This window comes from Megalobrama amblycephala, linkage group LG6 (genome assembly GCF_018812025.1).
Source record: "Megalobrama amblycephala isolate DHTTF-2021 linkage group LG6, ASM1881202v1, whole genome shotgun sequence".
In the NCBI taxonomy this organism is placed as follows: domain Eukaryota; kingdom Metazoa; phylum Chordata; class Actinopteri; order Cypriniformes; family Xenocyprididae; genus Megalobrama; species Megalobrama amblycephala.
Genome location: NC_063049.1, coordinates 11681674 through 11702148, shown reverse-complemented (window position 1 = coordinate 11702148; position 20475 = coordinate 11681674).

The following is a 20475-nucleotide window of genomic DNA, read 5'->3' as shown; positions in this document are numbered from 1 at the left end:
AATACTAGTGTTACTTGATCTCAGTGCTGCGTTCGACACGATAGATCATAAAATACTCCTAGATCGACTACAAAATTACACTGGTATTCAGGGACAGGCATTATGGTGGTTTAGGTTGTATCTATCAGACGGTCACAATTTTGTCGATTTAAACGGGGAAAAATCTAAGATAACATTAGTAAATTATGGAGGGCCACAAGGATCTGTGTTAGGCCCTCTGCTATTTTCAATATATATGCTGCCACTTGGTAATATTATAAGAAAACATGGAATTAGTTTCCACTGCTATGCCGATGATACTCAGTTATATATTTCATCACGACCAGAAGAAATCTCTAAATTATCAAAATTGACAGAGTGTGTTAAAGAAGTAAAACATTGGATGACCAGTAATTTTTTTTTTTTTCTATTAAATTCAAATAAGATAGAGGTATTACTTATTGGACCAAAAACTTGTACACAGAATCTCTTATACAATCTGCATTTAGATGGATGTACTGTTACTCCATCCACGACAGATAAATACCTGGGTGTTATATTAGACAGCTCAAATCATATTTCATTTGTGACAAAAACAGCCTTCTTCCACCTTAGAAACATTGCTAAGCTATGGAACAGGTTATCTGTTTCTGATGCAGAAAAATTAGTTCATGCATTAATGACGTCTAGACTGGATTACTGTAATGCATTACTAGCTGGTTGTCCTGCATCCTCAATAAAGAAGCTACAATTAGTCCAAAATGCAGCTGCTAGAGTTCTTACCAGGTTAAGAAAAGATGATCACATAACACCAATTTTGTCATCTCTACACTGGTTACCTATTATGTTCTGTATCGATTATAAAGTATTGCAACTGACCTATAAGGCCCTAAATGGTTTAGCTCCTGTGTATTTAACCGATCTTCTATTGCCCTACAATCCTTCACGCTCTTTAAGATCACAAAACTCTGGACTTCTGGTTGCACCTAAGATATCTAAGTCTACTGAAGGAAGGAGAGCGTTTTCACATTTGGCTCCTAAACTCTGGAATAGCCTTCCTGATAATGTTCGGGGCTTAGACTTCCTCACACAGTTTAAATCTAGATTAAAGACTCATCTCTTTAGCCAAGCGTTCACATAGTGCATCTCATATCAGAACAATTGCACATGACTATCTTTGCTTTATGGTATGAACAGCAGCTACGCAATTACTCTCCATTTGCTTTTCCGTTTTATCTCGGGACACCCGTCCCAAGGTAACTAGAGACTGCATCTGCTTCAGTTTGGATCCAGCCTCTTATGAAGACTTCAGATGACCAACACCTTTGAAGAGACTGCGCCAACTCCTGTGAGGACTTCAGATGACACAAACTCTGGATCAACATGCACATTCCCAAATTTCTATATATCCTAATTATTGTTATCATGTTATCATTACTTCCACAAGCTCATTGTTTCTACCCTAAATTAATTTGCTAACAATGATTGTAAATTAAATTATTACATTGTTAGCTAACTATGTGATTATATATGTACATTTCTGAAATTACATAATTTGGACAGTCAACTCTGATAACAAATCACTCTAAGTTATAATGTTGACATGCATTCTCTGTAAAGCTGCTTTGAAACAATATGTATTGTGAAAAGCGCTATACAAATAAATGTGAATTGAATTGAATTGAATATATGTTATAAATAGCTGACCAATATCAGAATCAGAATGAGCTTTATTCTCCAAGTGTACACAAACAAAAAAGGTATGTTGTGGTTTTTCAGGACCTCTTGGTCAGAGGTGTAAAGTACTTGAGTAATTTTACTTGATTACTGTACTTAAGTATAATTTTTGGGGATTTTTACTTTATTTGAGTACATTTAAAAATAAATACTTTTACTTGATTACATTTTTTGAGAAAAAAAGAGTACTTTTTACTCCTTACAATTTTATTTACAGTCAAAAAGTACTTATTTTTTGGAGATCACTTCATTCTATTTTCTTTTGCTATTACCAAACCAATTGAATTGCACTGATGACCAGTTTAATTTAAAGGTTATTTATTCAATGAGATTCATTTTTGCAGATTTATTAAAAAAGAAAAACTGAAATATCACATGGTCCTAAGTATTCAGACCCTTTGTTGTGACACTCATATATTTAACTCAGGTGCTGTCCATTTCTTCTGATCATCCTTGAGATGGTTCTACACATTCATTTGAGTCCAGCTGTGTTTGATTATACTGATTGGACTTGATTAGGAAAGCCACACACCTGTCTATATAAGACCTTAAAGGTCACAGTGCATGTCAGAGCAAATGAGAATCATGAGGTCAAAGGAACTGCCTGAAGAGCTCAGAGACAGAATTGTGGCAAGGCACAGATCTGGCCAAGGTTACAAAAAAATATCTGCTGCACTTAATGTTCCTAAGAGCACAATGGCCTCCGTCTTCCTTAAATGAAAGACGTTTGGGACGACCAGAACCCTTCCTAGAGCTAGCCGTCCAGCCAAACTGAGCTATCAGGGGTGAAGAGCCTTGGTGAGATATGTAAAGAAGAACCCAAAGATCACCGTGGCTGAGCTCCAGAGATGCAGTCGGGAGATGGGAGAAAGTTGTAGAAAGTCAACCATCACTGCAGCCCTCCACCAGTCGGGGCTTTATGGCAGAGTGGCCCGACGGAAGCCTCTCCTCAGTGCAAGACACATGAAAGCCCGCATGGAGTTTGCTAAGATGGTGAGAAATAAGATTCTCTGGTCTGATGAGACCAAGATAGAACTTTTTGGCCTTAATTCTAAGCGGTATGTGTGGAGAAAACCAGGCACTGCTCATCACCTGTCCAATACAGTCCCAACAGTGAAGCATGGTGGTGGCAGCATCATGCTGTGGGGGTGTTTTTCAGCTGCAGGGACAGGACGACTGGTTGCAATCGAGGGAAAGATGAATGCGGCCAAGTACAGGGATATCCTGGACGAAAACCTTCTCCAGAGTGCTCAGGACCTCAGACTGGGCCGAAGGTTTACCTTCCAACAAGGCAATGACCCTAAGCACACAGCTAAAATAACAAAGGAGTGGCTTCACAACAACTCCGTGACTGTTCTTGAATGGCCCAGCCAGAGCCCTGACTTAAACCCAACTGAGCATCTCTGGAGAGACCTAAAAATGGCTGTCCACCAACGTTTACCATCCAACCTGACAGAACTGGAGAGGATCTGCAAGGAGGAATGGCAGAGGATCCCCAAATCCAGGTCTGAAAAACTTGTTGCATCTTTCCTAAAAAGACTCATGGCTGTATTAGATCAAAAGGGTGCTTCTACTAAATACTGAGCAAAGGGTCTGAATACTTAGGACCATGTGATATTTCAGTTTTTCTTTTTTAATAAATCTGCAAAAATGTCAACAATTCTATGTTTTTCTGTCAATATGTGGTGCTGTGTGTACATTAATGAGGAAAAAAATGAACAAATAATTTTAGCAAATGGCTGCAATATAACAAAGAGTGAAAAATTTAAGGGGGTCTGAATACTTTCCGTACCCACTGTATAACAGTCAGTGGAAGAAAATGGAGGAAGTCAAAAATCAGCCACAGAATCAAGAGCACCCATGGCCAACAGTTGATGATGAAGATTTTTTCGCTTCTTTGAAACAGACAACACATGAAGCCAGCAAAGAGTTGGATGGATATCTGGCCTATGTTTCAGACACCAGTGTTTCAGGCACTGCAGGATTGATTTTTAGCCCCAAAAGAGCTAGGCTTGACACTCACAATTTTGAAAATCAGCTTCTGCTTAAGTTAAATCTGAGGTTTTGCAACTTTGAGTAGCATGTTGCATACTGGCATTAAGTAGTAGTCTTATAGTTTGATAATTAAATACAATTAAACACAAACAATTCTAAAGTAGGATAAAACTTTGTATGTGGTTCATTCACTTCATGTTTTTAGAGATTAAAAGCTTAAACAAGAATCTCTAGTTTTCATTCTTGCTGTTACTTTTACTTTTTTAATACTCAAGTACAATTTTAATGTAGTACTTTTTTACTTTTACTCGAGTATGATTCTGGCCAGATACTTTTACTTTTAATTGAGTAAAAATTTCACTCAGTACTTGTACTTTCACTTGAGTAACATTTTTGAGTACTTTTTACACCTCTGCTCTTGGTGCATACATACATACATACATACATACATACATACATATAAGACACAAGAACAGAAAGAACATTTAGATAAGACTAAAAATAAATAAATAAATACATACATACATAAATAATAACTGCATACCACTGCATTAACACTTTTCTTATCTTTTAAAAATCATCCATATATAACTAGCTTTAGAGAAAAGAGGGACGTAAGATAGAAATGAAAGAGATATGCCTCTTGGATATTTCATGAATAATCATGATTATATAGCTTCTAAGCAGCAAGCTGATAGTTTTAAGAGTAGAAGACCAGGCTTAGAGAGAGAGAGAGAGATTCTTCCAAGATACTTGAAAATCCTCATAAGTACCTTGAGAATACCTTGATAGATCATTTCTATAAATAGGGGAACACTCCATAAAGAATCAACCTCATCCCCTCATATGCTTTGTACATCAAAACTCTATTTTTGTAAGGTAATTCTGGATTCTTGCAAATCAGACATTCAAGATTTAACACTAATTCAGTTCCCAAGGTATGTAGAATGCTGTTCACACAAAAATGAGAATTCTGTCAATTGCTCACCCTTATGTTATTCAACTTTCTAAATCATAAAACTAGATATTTTGCAGAATGTCAGAGCAACTGAGTTCCTTACAATAAGGTGAAATGTGAGTTTTACTGCTTCAGAAAGAACAGAACACACACACAAGCACACAAACATGCACACACACATGCGCGCACACACACACACACACACACTTTGTACAATTAAAAAGAACAAAAAAGAACCACTAAGTGCAACATGATTTCAATAATTATCATAAGTACTAAATGAAGTGTGGTTCTAGCAACCATATATTTTTTTCAACATTTGCATAGACACTGAAACAAACATTAACATGAACAATACAAACTTACAGAATTATGAACAAATATTTATGACGAATGGTTATAAATCCATTAGATTTATAGAATTTTGAAATCATGAAATTATTACATTGATTTTATTTACATTGTTAATTATTAAATGTATTAAATATTTTGATGATATCATATCTGTTTAACACATTTATCATTCTCTTCTGTGTAAGTTCTGGTGCTATTTTCAACTAATTTCAAAAGATTCCATCACTATACCCAATTCTATTTTAAAATGTTAACAGACAGAAAACAAGAAAATTATCTTACACAATCTCATCTACAGTATTTGTGTTACAGTATATTCTAAATCTTCAGAAATTTTGTAACGTTGTGTGATGAAAATACCATAATTTACATCTTTATGCACATAAAATCATCATCATCTACCATCACAATCGTTGCATTCGGTTCAAATATTTTAATATAAAGGTGAGCAAATAATGACATAAATTCCCTTTTGGGGTGAAATATCTTTAAATGGCACATCTAGAATCAAAGTGATCAGGTTTGAGAAGAGCAGATAATCAAACATGTGGCCAGTTTAAATGAAAAGGTGTTCTCTGTGTGACACTGTCTCATCGCATCAGTCTCCTTTTGCACTGCCATTGATAGCACCCTGCTAATGAATGGAAACACTATCAAACAGCACATTAGGAAATGTATCCTCGTTCAGCTGTAGAAAGACTCCCACACACACACCTTCTCACAATGTCTCCCAGGCTGCTCTTTGACACACCAGTGCGAGAGGGAAAATTAGGTATGTCTGTTGCCTATTAATTACCATCCTTTCCAGACTCTCCCACCGTTGCCAGAGAGCCAGTCCATTACCGTAGAGCTGTTAGCTGATAAATTAATAATCCGGCTTGTCAGCTGCAGTAGATGAATGGGCTGCAGTGATGGATGCTGTTTTCTTTCATAGGCCAAGAGTTTGATGTCAAAGCCAAATGTGTTATAAATGCTACTGGTCCCTTTACAGATGCACCAAGGAGAATGGACGACAATTGGATTTGTAACATCTGTCAGCCCAGTGCAGGGGTGCACATTGTCATACCTGGATACTATAGGCACACTGATTGATCAAGACCTGACTTGACCCACAAGGTCTTTATGTGCAGTGCAGTTGATCAAAATGGTTAATGTGGTAACGTTCAGCAATAGTGGGCACACTGTAAATATGGTCTTTTATCCATCTAAAGATACAACCTAGGATGCACTAGACTAGGACACATCCCCAGTTAAGTTCCTGAGTTCCTCACTTGTTTTGGGTCTTTCAACATCATACACTCCCTCAGGCGACCCAGCCAGGGTTGATCAGACCCCGACTAGTGTCCCAGCAGCATTAGCCCATTAAAACTTCTCCTAATCCACAGCCATCTTGCAGCCCTCCCTGCAGTCTCCATTGTGGACTTAATTGCTCTACTTTTAACTGCCCAGACATGCCAAGTTAAGTGTATACTTTACACAGGTAACGGCCAGAAATCCCTCTACAACCTACATCTGTGGGCTCATAGCGTGTCTTCCAGTCTCTGATTCACCAGCTCCTGGTACTGAGACTGTTTCCGCTCATTTGCCTCTTCCATACAGTCTGTCCAGGGAACTGTCAACTCTATCAGGAACACCTGCTTTGTAGAGTTTTATATTAACACCATATCTGGCCTCAGTGAAGTTGTCAACAAATGGTGCGGGAACTTAAGTTGCCTCCCCAAGTCAACTCACATCTCCCAATCTGAAGCTGCAGTGAGAAGATCAGCTGCTCGTCTGAGCTGTAGCTGTGGCTGCGTGTCAGCCCTTACAAAGGCAATGTTCCTCTTGCTGTGGATCTGCTTGTTACTGGTGATGGCTGTTGAAATGGCCTCTGCAACTGTTTTCAAAACCTGGTTGTGTCGCTAGCGGTAATGGCCCTCCCCCAGGGCTTTTGGACAGCTACTGAGGATGTGCTCGAGTGAGCCTCTTCAGGGGCAAAACAGGCATACCGGAGAATCGTTCTTGCCCCAGATGTGGAGATTTGTTGTGCTGGGTAAGATATCATAAACAGTCACTTACAAATGATAAATGTTCCAAACAATTTCTCAGAAGTACCCATGTAAATATATTTGAATAACACATAATTTCTGTATAAAACAGATTTATTTGTTATTGATAGTGCAGTAGTGTAAACTTGCTTAAACAGCACTACAACAGTGAGTTTTGCTAAAAATGTTTATGCTAAATTCTGTAAAAAGTAGTTATATATATATATATATATATATATATATATATATATATATATATATATATATATATATAATTAGTGTAACACATAATATAATGTCACAGAACATTACCAAATGTGCATGATGTATGATGATGGTGTTTTAGTGTGTACCTACAGAATGGAAATGAATGGAGATTAATCTGCTGGGTGGAGTGCTGACATGAGTCTGATTATGGAGTCTCTCCTACCTCAGTTAAGGCCCGCCCATACAGAGCAAATGTTAATGTTAATGCAGTTGTCCTCTGTAAATCTCAGTTCTCCTGCTCTCAATCTCTTAATTTTCTTTCTGTCATTTTCTGCAACATTTTTTTCCCCCTGATTCTTCAAATACTTTAATCGTGAAAAAAAATACGTTGGTTATAAACACCTGCATCAAGAATGAACAAAGTCGTAATTTGTGTTATTTAATGCAGAGCAGTTTGTTAGTCAATTAACTGAAAGTGGAATGCGGATAAAACATGTGAACTGCTCCATATGACCAGGTGTGTAATGAGTGTGGCAAAGGGCACAATCAGCGTGGACAAAGGACAGTTCTATTCCTTTCATAACATCAAAGTGAATGAATCTGTGTTATAAGCAAATAAATTGCAACTTGATGTTTTTCAAAAATTCAGAAATATAGATTCCCTTTTTATTTCACAAGAATTGTTCATCTGAGAATGCCTTAATTTGTTTCAACGTTATTAAACATTGACTGGCAAAAAAGTTCTTACAATTAAATAAGAGCAAAACCTAAGTCTTGATCTTAGGTTCCTCTTTGCCTTACTTAATTGGCCTAGTTGCCCAGTTAGGTCTGTTGTCATTGAACTTACAAGATCATGTGAGGAATCTTGGAGTGATTTTTGACTCATCTTTACTTTTCAGTAAGCAGATCAGTGCTGTTGTCAAAAGCAGCCTGAGATTACTACCTGAGATCGATCGCTAAAATAAAATATTTTCTTTCCCATACTGACAATTCATTGTATATTGATCTGCCCTAAACTGCATTATCTTGTCTACAGCTTGTCCAAAAGGCAGCAGCCAGGCTGTTATGAAAGAGGGATCACATTTCCCCAATTTTAGCACCTCTACACTGGCTCACGGTGAAATTCAGGGTTCATTTTCAAATTCAGATTTTTGTTTACAAAGCATTATTTGGTTTCACGCCCCAGTATATCCGTGACCTTTCATACCCTTACTGTCCAACCAGAGAGCTTAGGTCTTCTGACCAACTGCTGTTGAAGGTTCCTCGTTGCCGTTATAGATCTTAGGGTGTCCGTGCCTTTTCTGTGATAGGAGTTGTGGAATAGTCTTCCTTTCCATTTAAGGTCATCTTCATCGCTAGCCATTTTTAAATCTTCCTTAAAAACATCTTTTTGTTTCTAATGGGGAATGCCTGCAGTGTCTGAAGCATTGTCAAAACACGACTATAACATTGGCCAGTGACAGCGTTCAGGAGCCATTTGTTTGTGGTGTGTCGAAAGCAGTTATGACAGTGAAAGCTTTCAGGAGTGTGTATATCCAAGTTAGCACAGATCAGGACCTGCTGCAACTGAGGCAAGGAAGAAAACTTAGATTGTGGGGCTCAGATGGAGCTCGTCGAGGAATTTGTGAAACGGATGGCTATTTTATTGGGAAGTTCAGAGAGGAGAAGGTGCAGTTTGTGGCCTTAACCCTCTGGAGTCTGAGGCTGTTTTGGGGCCCTGGAGAAGTTTTGACATGCCCTGACATTTGTCCTTTTTTCAGTTGTTCATAAACATATTAATGGAAAAGGTGTCATTACACTGTATTCAGCACAAACTTGGCTACCATAATATGTGAGGAACATGTATGTACATGTTTGTATTTTTGAAGGAATAATGTTTATGCATAGTTAAGTCACTGAAATAAGGCCACAAAACTATTATATATGTGTTCACAAGACTTAGACTTATCCTGCCTACTCGTTCATATAAACAATATATTGATTAAAATTTTGTAAGACACTTTGTCAAGAAAAACAGTATGCGTGGAGGCCTGAATCTTCATGAATAATGCTGTGATTCACACCTGAGAAGACAAAGACTTGCATAATGACCCGCATAATGAGCCCTTTCAGTCAGGTAGGCTATGTGAAAAAACCCTCTGTGAACATGCTGATAAAAGTATTAACGTAAATATAATATCCACTCTTGACAAAAAAACATGATTTTTGTGATCTCATGCATGCAAGTATTATTGCACATCATATGAGGAAAATTTTGTATAGACCTATGTTAAATTACAGTACCAGTCAAAAGATTGGACGCATTACTATTATGATTTTAAAAGAAGTCTCACGTCTCTAACCAAATAATGGTTTTCTATTTTAATATACTTTAAAAAATAATGTATTTCTGTGATGCAAAGCATCTGAACATTTATGTTACCTCTATGGCATTTCATATAGGCTATTTGTTATATTATATAGCCTAAATGTTAATGTGCAGTTGACAAAATATACATCATTAAAAAGATCTAAGACTCAAGCTTCACATTTTGACCTCTGTTTTACTCTTATAGTGACTGTAATTTGTTAATAGCCTATGCGTCAGGAGTTCGGAGTCGTTACCTTTGACAAAACAACATCCATCAGAGTTTTTAGCTTAAAAGCATGCACATTTGGAGAAATATTGATGGATTCTCATATGTCTATGTCAATTTTCTATACAGAGGAGTAATATTTATTCTACATTTATTGTCATCACTATGAGGGCTGGATACTGTGTTTTCAATTCATACTTGCAGCCGGAGGGCGCTCTGTGCACATTTAGTCCACAATTGAATCAGTGAAGAACAGGCATACCATGTGACATTCCAGGAACTAACAGTGGCTTCCAGAGATCGCTAACCATGGCTATAACATGCAGATAGACACTTTTGAAGATAATAAATACACAATTGCGACGATGTATACATGTATTGCCTCAGAATTTGTGTCTGAATAGTGGTCGCTCTGTGGGTGTGGCCGCATTAGCGGATAATGAGCTGACTTACGGACGTCTGGCATGCCTCTGTTTTCATTCAGATTACATAAACAGAATTGTTGTTTTCGATTTGACTTGCACAATTTAAAACCTGACATTTCAACGTTTCTTTAGACATAAGTCTCAAATTTTTGTGATTAGTATTCACTAAGTTACACTTATTTTGCAAAAAGCACAACATTTTGTTTTTACTCTGAGTGTACACAAATAAAATATGATATTTCACAGATTATAACGGAGTATAACTCTTAATTGTATGTGCAAAATTGACAGTATTTTTAGTCTCTTTCACACTGGTAAGAAAAAAACTGAGGTGGTATCGCCGGCGATACCGCCGACTCCAGAGTGTTAAAGGCGTAGTTAGGTCTCCTCTCCTTTTAGAGAGTTATTTTATTGAGAACTTCACTCCCCAGAGCTCTGCTAGGATAGCAGTGTAGCGAATTAACTCAAAGGGGGAATATTAATAATTAATATATTAATTATGATTAATTATGAATATGTGAATCAGTTAATCGGATTAACTTGATGTAGCTGCATTAAAATTAATATTGCAATCAATTAACCTGTTCGTCCAGTGAACAGTCAGTGTTAATTGTTTATTAATTCTAAGAAATGTTCATTTCCAGGTTATGGAAAACAACATTCTTATTGTACAGTACTACTCAGAGCATGTAGTCAAGATCTAAATCATTTAAGAGGCAATTTATTAGCAGATGGAGTCAGAACGAAACATGTATTGTGCACAAGCTTTACTAACTAACTCACAAACACATAACTAAACTAACAAACAAATAACATACACGCAGGTCACACACAAACAATGATAGAGTTGAACCGTAAGTGGGACCGGAAATGGAGCTATGGGAAAAAGTCAAAGACAATCTGGGAAAGAATCATCAGTTTCCTCAGTAATAAAGCACCTTAGCTGACACAGGTGGTTTACAAATTAATACTAGGGAATAAAGTCACGACGACCACTGGTGCGTACCGCTAGGATGGGGAACTGTAACTCTGGTGTAGCAAATTAGCTCAAAATAAATATGAATAATTAATCATAACTAGTTATAATTAATTATTAATATTTTAATCAGTTAATAAAATTAACTTAATGTAATAAAATTAATATTACAATCAATTAACCTGTTGTTCAATGAACACACAGTGTTAATTGTTTATTAATTCTAAGAAATGTTCATTTCCAGGTTATGGGAAATAACAATCTTATTCTTCTAAAAGCCTGTAGTCAGGACCGACATGAATAGGGACTCCCGTATATGAGCGCAAAACACGGACAACCTTACGTGTGACATGAACAACACTTTATTAACTAGACTAAACACTTAAACTACTCTAACATTCACACACATACATGCATACAGTTTACCAAGAGAGAGAGGGCTAAAGCAGAGTACAGGAAGCAAGAGGTTACAGCATTGTTGTACATTTCAGCAGATCAACAGCCTTGAGCAAACCATCAGTTTAGTTTTAACAGGCCCTTCTTTCAAAGGGGTAAGGATACTCAATGTATCCGATAATGAGACTAAGTTTGATACTTGCATGTCTCTCCAAGTTGAATTAAAACTGTCCTGATGCAATTTGTGGAGGCTCCCGTTGAATCTTTGCTGATATTGTCTTGATGAAAGAGAACCAGTTGGATTCAGAGGATCTTTGGTGAATGGAAGGTCTAGGCCGAGGCCTGGCACAAGCTTGGGGTTCCTTAGAAGCTTCTAGCTTCTTAAAGCATCATCTTGACGTCAGCATTTGTCAGTAAAAGAAAAGAAGAGGAGGACGAGCAGGAAGAGAGGGGGTTCCTTGTGATCAGTGAATATAAGGGGTGAAGATGTCACACCCTCTTGAGGTGTCTGAGCCAATAAGGAGTTCCCCTTTCAGAGGGAAGTTTTACGAGTCTTTGTTCTGTAGCAAGATATTAGCATAAGACACTGGATTGGATGAATGAGAGAATAACCTTCTAGCTTCCTATAATTCTAACATGTCACAGAGTTAGTAACATGTAACATAAATTACCAAATAGGAAATTAAAGTTGGAGTCTGTAGATACCAAACATGCTGCCAATGTGATCTCAGTTAACTATACATGTGCAACTATGGAACATTAATACCAAAATAGTTCAAAAGAGAGAATTAATACATAGAATAAAGCCTATAAAAGGAAAGTCATGAGATGGGAAAATTGGATACATGTTTATACATTTCCCAAGTGGTTATATAGAGAATACATAGGATTAAGGGAGTTTATTTGTCCTTCTCAGGAAGAATGAGTCACTAGTCTCTCCAGAATTCTTCTGGATCATAAAAGTACCATATAACTGTAACAGGACACCTAGGTTGGCCTGTGTGCTAGCAACATTGGGATGCTGGTTACAGTTTTAGGGGGATGAGTTCAGAGAACTTTGATAGTGAGAGTGAGTTTATGGGTAATTCATTAAATACAATGAATAATTGTGTGGCTGATTGGTCCAGACGTTACACTGGATTAGTTCCGTTGAAGCCATACTTATGTAAGCCATACGGCACTCATTACTTCAGCATGGCAGAGTGAGCATTTGTTCCCCATTAGCATTCTAGGACGCAGTGCGAGTTCCCATTCAAAAAGGAATGTCTCGGGTTATGAATGTAACCTTAGTTCTCTGAGAAGGAGAACAAGACACTGCGTCTCGATGCCGTGCTTCAAGCATGCCTGCCCACATCTCCTTCAGACAAGAAGTGGATGGAGTGTACTCCAAACGCCCTTTTATACTCTGGTCACACCAGTAGTGGCATCATAGGTTGTCATCTGCCAATGTTATTGTCGTGTTTTGACACCTGCTTCAGACACTGGTCATGCAGGAGAGATTCCCCATTAGCATCCTATGATGCAGTGTCTCATTCTCCTTCTCAGGGAACGGCTTGGGTTACGACTGTAACCCTGGTTCCCTGAGAACAGGGAACGAGACACTGCATCCTAGAATGCTCATGGGGAACGCCCTCGCGTGACAGGTGTCTGAAACGATAGTCAAATCACGCCAATCCTATTGTCCGGCGACAGCCTATGACGTAATACTAGTGCAACCAGACAGTATATAAGGGCCGCCTAGAGAACATGTCATCCGCTATTCATCTGAAGTGACTGTAGCAGGCAGCCTAGATGCATGGCAACGAGACACAGTGTCTCATTCCCTGTTCTCAGGGAACCAGGGTTACAGTCGTAACCCGAGACGTTCCCTTTCGAATGGGAACACGCACTGCATCCTAGAACACTTATGGGGAACGGAATACCCATGCCGCCATGCTGAGGGAAGTGCATGCCAAAATGGCTGAGAAGAGAGTTAAAACACTCAAACCCTGGTCACAGGCTGTCAGTGACATTACTCCCTACGGCCACTGCCCAAGCTAAAGAAGCCTCAAAGAGGCCTCCACAGAGTGAAGACCTGCCTAGGCCGCTCAAAGGCTTGGAACCAACAGCTTCAAAGGAAGGGGTACCTTTAAGGGAGAAAGGCCAGAGGACTCTAGCCAGTCACTTCCCAGGAGGACAAAGTCAACCCCAAGGGTCACCAGGGAGGCTGAACTGGCCCAACCAAAGGCTAGTCAGGCCAAGAACCTATCTGAAAGAATAGAATCTCTACAAACTTCCTCAGAGAGGAAAACCCTGTGAGAGGTACTGCACTCCTTCACGGCGGTCTCAAAAGAGTCCTTCTGCCTTCTGACCAGTCTTCGGGAGCAAGTCCTACTGACCCAAAAACATAAGGGGAGAACTAAGCTCGACCGGGATGAGCAAAGCCAAACTTGAATCAATAAAGAGCTGTACAACAGCACCAAAAATGGTGGGGATTCCCAGAAGCAGCCTGGAGAATCTGAACAGCTCAGAGATGAAGGTAAACAGAAAGTGAAATCTAACACTATCTAGACAAGGAGGCTCAGAGGAGCCAACTACTTAGAAATGAGAATATATATTGCAAGCTTGGAATACTCGTTCGTACAGCAAACACGAGCCATGTGCTCAGCATATCGCCTATCTACCCTTAAATAAAGGGGAGCACAACATAACAAAACCGGAATGGCGAGGAGGCCTCATGAAGGGCCTGCTACTCCCAATAAACATGGCCGTGGGCCCGGGTTGCCAATGCTAGAGATCTAGGGGAGCAAACTCCAATTACCAATAGGAAGGAGAATAATGCATTCGACCCTAGCAGTATAGGTGTAAAGCATGCATGGGGCATAGAGATTGAATATAAAGAAAGAGAGATCCAGGGGATCTCAGAGAGACTCAAAGAAGCTAGCTCCGGATGAACAGCAGCCTTAACAGGGAGACACCCAAGGAGGCTAGCCATTCCAACTAAAAACTTGAAACAAATCAAGGGGCCACTCAATGAGATTACCAAGCTCAGAGAGCATAGGCTTCAGCAAAGAGCACACTCTCGAAAGCGAGAGGAAGCCTACAACGCTTAAAGTGACCACAGGGAGGCTAATAACAAAAGCTAAATGCTTGTCACTATGCTAAATGCTTAACACCACCAGGGAACCACATACTCAAACATTGCTAAAATTCAGTAGCAATGGAGTAAAGGAACAACCTGAACAGAGGAGAGGGGGCCGCAGGGCCTGCTACTCGCATTCTTAACCAGAAGGCGGGCCCCCGACCAGAAGCAACCCTGACAAGAGTGGAGGCAAACATGAGCTGAGCGACTAGCAAGGGAGGCTGAACAGAAGTAGCCAACACTCACTGCTGAAATAGTCGGAACAGGTTGACAACGTCTGCCTAGGTCAGGACAGGGGGAGCCCAAGAAGAGGGTCGACCCTCTGAACATGACCTTGCAGAGGCTAAAAACCCATATAGTTAACACTCAGCCAAAAAGCCGCTACCAAGGTCATGAGGAACTGGAGCTCAAGGGAGCGGAGGTTCAAATAGAACCGCATCACTACAACCTAAGGAAGGGACATGAACTGGAGGCCAAGATGGCCTACACTTAAAAAAAAAAAAAAAAATCAACTGAAGCCCAACATAATTAGGAGACTTCAGAAGTAAAGGGCAGCTAAATGATAAAATAGCTTGCCACACTACACAATCGTTCTGAAAAACACCCGCCAAGAGTTTTTTTTTTTTTTATTAGAACTTCGAATGAAAGGCTAACGGGAGCTGGAGGAGTATAGCCAGAAAGAAAGCGTTCGTCTAGCCTCCCATGAACCGCTTCCTCCTGAGCGCATGCCCACAGCAGCTTGCATTGCTCTATTAAAGCTGCCCAAGGCGCGCTCCATAACATCCAACAACTCAACATACGCGGGGCAGGATGGTCGCGCAGGCTCAGATGAAATACTCTCACTGCCCTCAACAAGCATCGTCTGCCCTTCAGTGTGGCTTGAAGTCAAATGTGCACTGTCTGCTGAACCAGAGGATGCCAGAGAAATGGCATCCTCGTCGAGCAGATCGCTCTCATGAGCCGCCGAATCGCGAGAAAGATAAACGCCCTTCTCAAACTTTTCGGCGAGCTCCACCTGCGAGCCCCACGACTTGAGTCTCCTCTCGGCCTCGGTGCGAGAAGGACCCGAGCCGCCAGGTGCAGATGCCTGTCCCTCCTCCCTCGAGAAGATTGACAGGCGAGAGTGGAGCATCCGCATAGGCAGACTCTCACAATGAACACAAACAGATCCCTCGAGAACTGAACGCACCTGCTCCTCACCCAGGCAGTGAACGCACAAGTTGTGTGTGTCATCCGGTGTCAGATATCTCGGACACAGATCGGCGCAACGCTTAAAATGCTTCTCAGACATGATCAAAAAGGATCTTACCTTGATTCATTCGCAACAGACAAAACAGTCACTGAAAACGGAAAGAGGACGACATGTTCTCTAGGCGCCCCTTATATACTGTCTAGTCGCACTAGTATTACATCATAGGCTGTCGCCGGCCAATAGGATTGGCGTGATTTGACTTATTTCAGACACCTGTCACGCGAGGGCTTTCCCCATAAGCGTTCTAGGATGTAAATAAAAACAGTCATTGATTATTCAGGTAAGAGACAGTATTAAGAATCAAGCATGTGTAATCATTTGAACTGCTTCCAGATCTTTTGAAACAATTTCAGGTCAGGTCTTTTATCTTGCTGCCACATGTGGTTTGTGGTTTTAGTTCTCAATAGTTCCAAACAAATCAATGCTCTTAACCACTTTCACCAATGAGAGCAGACCATGTCATAGGCTGCACTAGGTCTTGACTTGAATTGAGCCTGTTGCTGCTGGAGAGAACTCTTAATGCATCTTTACACAGCAAAAGCAGAACAGAAACCAAATCTGAAGCGGCATAAAACCAAAATTAGTTTTAACAACAAAAAAAAAAAATAATAATAATTTTCTGGGAGGTTTGTCACAGTATTAGCTTCAGTGGTATTAACAGCTATTGTCTTTTTCTTAAAGCTGCAGTCCATAAGTTTTGCCTCTTTACAACTACAACTACAATTGCAGTTATTTGTGAAATTATCTTTATGTGGGTTGTGCATCGGCGGGGCTCCTCAGTGCGGATAAATCTTATGCTGTCAATGTTTGCTTGGAAGTATGACAAAAATAAGAATTTTCTCCAGAAAATGTCATTTGAGCAAGTAACCAACCAATCTGCTAATTTTGTTCTGACCAACTGAGAATAAAAGCATTACAATAAATCGCACTGCCAATGGTGATTAAATCTAAAAATCACTTAGCTCGGATCACATCAAACCATGCAAATTATTATTATTGTTGTTGATAACAACATCAGCATTGTGTGACTATGTGTATGTAGAGTGTATTAGCGTTACCTGTAGATTTCAATTTCTGTAGCCAGTCCAAAGTCTATTGCTTTTGAGTACGGGTGAATCTCCAGTAGTCACTGATAATTGTCATTTGGACCTTTCTGGATTACAATCCGCCATCAAAATGACAAGTTTAATTATTGAAGGCGCTGTGAGAAAAGGCTATGAATGATCCTTGTATGTGTAAACAGACGTGATGTAATGATACAAAGACGAACAGTGGATTTCCCGTGGAAACCCACCAGTACCTCTCTTATTAGAAAACATTAGTACAAGCTTACCATTGTGAATCAGGCTAAGGTAAGGTGATAGTTTTGAACACTGGCTGGTTATGTCCTTGTTCAAAAATTGATTTTGGATAATTTTTAACCAAGAAAATTTACGGACTGCAGCTTTAATAAAATGCAAGGGCATGTTTGATTTTGACATTGGTGGGGACATAAAAGCACCAAATCCCCGTCCCGAGCCTGCATGGTTTGTGCATTCAGTTTAACAATATTAATTTGAAGTTAAAGAGGGTAAACTTTATCATTCAACTGAACTGTACAAATATGTTTAAACACTTACTGTGTGTTCTCCGCTCATGTGTTAAAAGAGTGCAAGCCGTATTTACTTATTTACGCATTTACTTTGATTTCACAGGTAACGTCAATTGTATGACTCATTTCAGATGTGGCCAAAATTACAACAACAGTGGTTGCATATACAGTATTTCACAGAAGTGAGTACACCCCTCACATTTTTGTAAATATTTTATTATATCTTTTCATGTGACAACACTGAAGAAATTACACTTTGCTACAATGTAAAGTAGTGAGTGTACAGCTGTACACCCCTAAGTGAAAATGTCCAAACTGGGTCCAAAGTGTCAATATTTTGTGTGGCCAACATTATTTTCCAGCACTGCCTTAACCCTCTTAGACATGGAGTTCACCAGAGCTTCACAGGTTGCCACTGGAGTCCTCTTCCATGATGACATCACAGAGCTGGTGGATGTTAGACAGCTTGCACTCCTCCACCTTCAATTTGAAGATGCCCCACAGATGCTCAATAAAGTTTAGGTCTGGAGACATGCTTGGCCAGTCCATCACCTTTACCCTCAGCTTCTTTAGCAAGGCAGTGGTCATCTTGGAGGTGTGTTTGGGGTCCTTATGTTGGAATATTGCTCTATCATGCTTTGCTCATTCATGGTTCCCTCAATGAACTGTAGCTCCCCAGTGCCGGCAGCAGTCATGCAGCCCCAGACCATGACACTCCCACCACCATGCTTGACTGTAGGCAAGACACACTTGGCTTTGTACTCCTCACCTGGTTGCCGCCACACACGCTTGACACCATCTGAACCAAATAAGTTTGTCTTGGTCTCATCAGACCACAGGACATGGTTCCAGTAATCCATGTCCTTAGTCTGCTTGTCTTCAGCAAACTGTTTGCGGGCTTTCTTGTGCATCATCTTCCTTCTGGGACGACAGCCATGCAGACAAATTTGATACAGTGTGTGGCGTACGGTTTGAGCACTGACAGGCTGAACCCCCACCCCTTCAACCTCCGCAGCAATGCTGGCAGCACTCATACGTCTATTTCTCAAACACAACCTCTGGATATGACGCTGAGCACGTGCACTCAACTTCTTTGGTCGACCATGGCGAGGCTGAGTGGAACCTGTCCTGTTAAACCACTGTATGATCTTGGCTACCGTGCTGCAGCTCAGATTCAGGGTCTTGGCAATCATCTTATAGCCTACACCATCTTTATGTAGAGCAACAATTCTTTTTTTCAGATCCTCAGAGAGTTCTTTGTCATGAGGTGCCATGTTGAACTTCCAGTGACCAGTATGAGAGAGTGAGACCGATAACACCAAATTTAACACAAATGCTCCCCATTCACACCTGAGACGTTGTAACACTAACGAGTCACAGGACACCGGGGAGAGAAAATGGCTAATTGGGCCCAATTTTCACTTAGGGGTGTACTCACTTTTGTGGCCAGCGGTTTAGACATTTAGGCTGTGTGTTGAGTTATTTTGAGGGGACAGCAAATTTACACTGTTATACAAGTTGTACAATTACTACTTTGCATTGTAGCAAAGTGTCATTTCTTCAGTGTTGTCACATGAAAAGATATAATAAAATATTTACAAAAATGTGAGGGGTATACTCACTTCTGTGAGATACTGCAAGTATATTTATAGTTTGATCAAATTAGTACTAGGGGCAATTCAGTACTCACTGGATATTGTTAGGGACATGTCCCTAGCGTCCAATAAATTCTAATATCACACATATCATAAAAAGCTAATTACTTGGGAATCACTCCACACATGTTGTTGTGGTCTTTTGTTTTTAGATAACTTTTTAGACTTCTGAGCTTAGCCATAACCTGATTCTTATCTCTCTGTTCTGTCTCTTACAGTTCCGTCAGTTTGCCGGTTAATCTCTTCCTCTACTCTGATTAAAAGTAGCTCTTTTACTTCTCTGTCAGACCATTGTTTCCCCTATTGGCAGACTTTTTTTTTTTTTTTTTTTTATAAATTAACCTAAAACAAATGGAGCTGACCCATGTGTTTTGGCTTCAGCTAGCAGGTGTGCTTTTGGTTGACATGACAACGACACTGCTTAAGGCCCCGATGTAATCATGGCGAAGTTATTTTTCATTCTTCGTTTAGGGGTAAAACAAAGTTTGAAATACATGAGCAGCAATATATTATCAAACATCTGACGCCGCCCACACTGCTGAGAGTGTGTTTAGATGAATATGTATGTGCTGTTCACTTTCCTCTTAATAAAAAATAAACACACAACAAAATTGAGAAAACAGCAAGCATTTTTATAGAAAGAATAAGGAAAGTATCTGATCATAACAACATGTTTATGTTAGCACAAGCTCTGCAAATTAGCACTCCAGTAAAGTCACGTCACGTGGCATTTTATTCAATAGACTGCTTATAAGCAAGCAGCTTTACAGTATCAAAAATGAAAAACAGTGTCAGTGCCTCATTTAATCAGAAGCACAATTTCATTTTCTACTATGAAGAAGGTATCCAGTGTGTTCATGTTTTCACCCATGGAGATCTTACCTCGACGGACTCAAACAGATGAAATGAGTCAGAGAAGAGTTCCATGCGAAAGAAGGTGGAACCTCAGCACACACCTCCTATTACATTATCATATACGGACCAACATACAGACCAATGGTTGTACGAAGGTGTTTTGAAGCTGGAGTGAACTTTTTCTGAGAGTTTGCTATGGCAAGCTGTTTCGAACTCCTAAAATGAACACAAAACAAACTTAATTTTAGCCTTTTGTTTGAAATGACGTCACACTAGTTCGTTCTTCAATTTCGTTTGAAGTATATCAAGGCCTTTAGGGTGGCATTACCAAAACCAAAACCATAATAATACCTAGAATATCTTCAATTTCG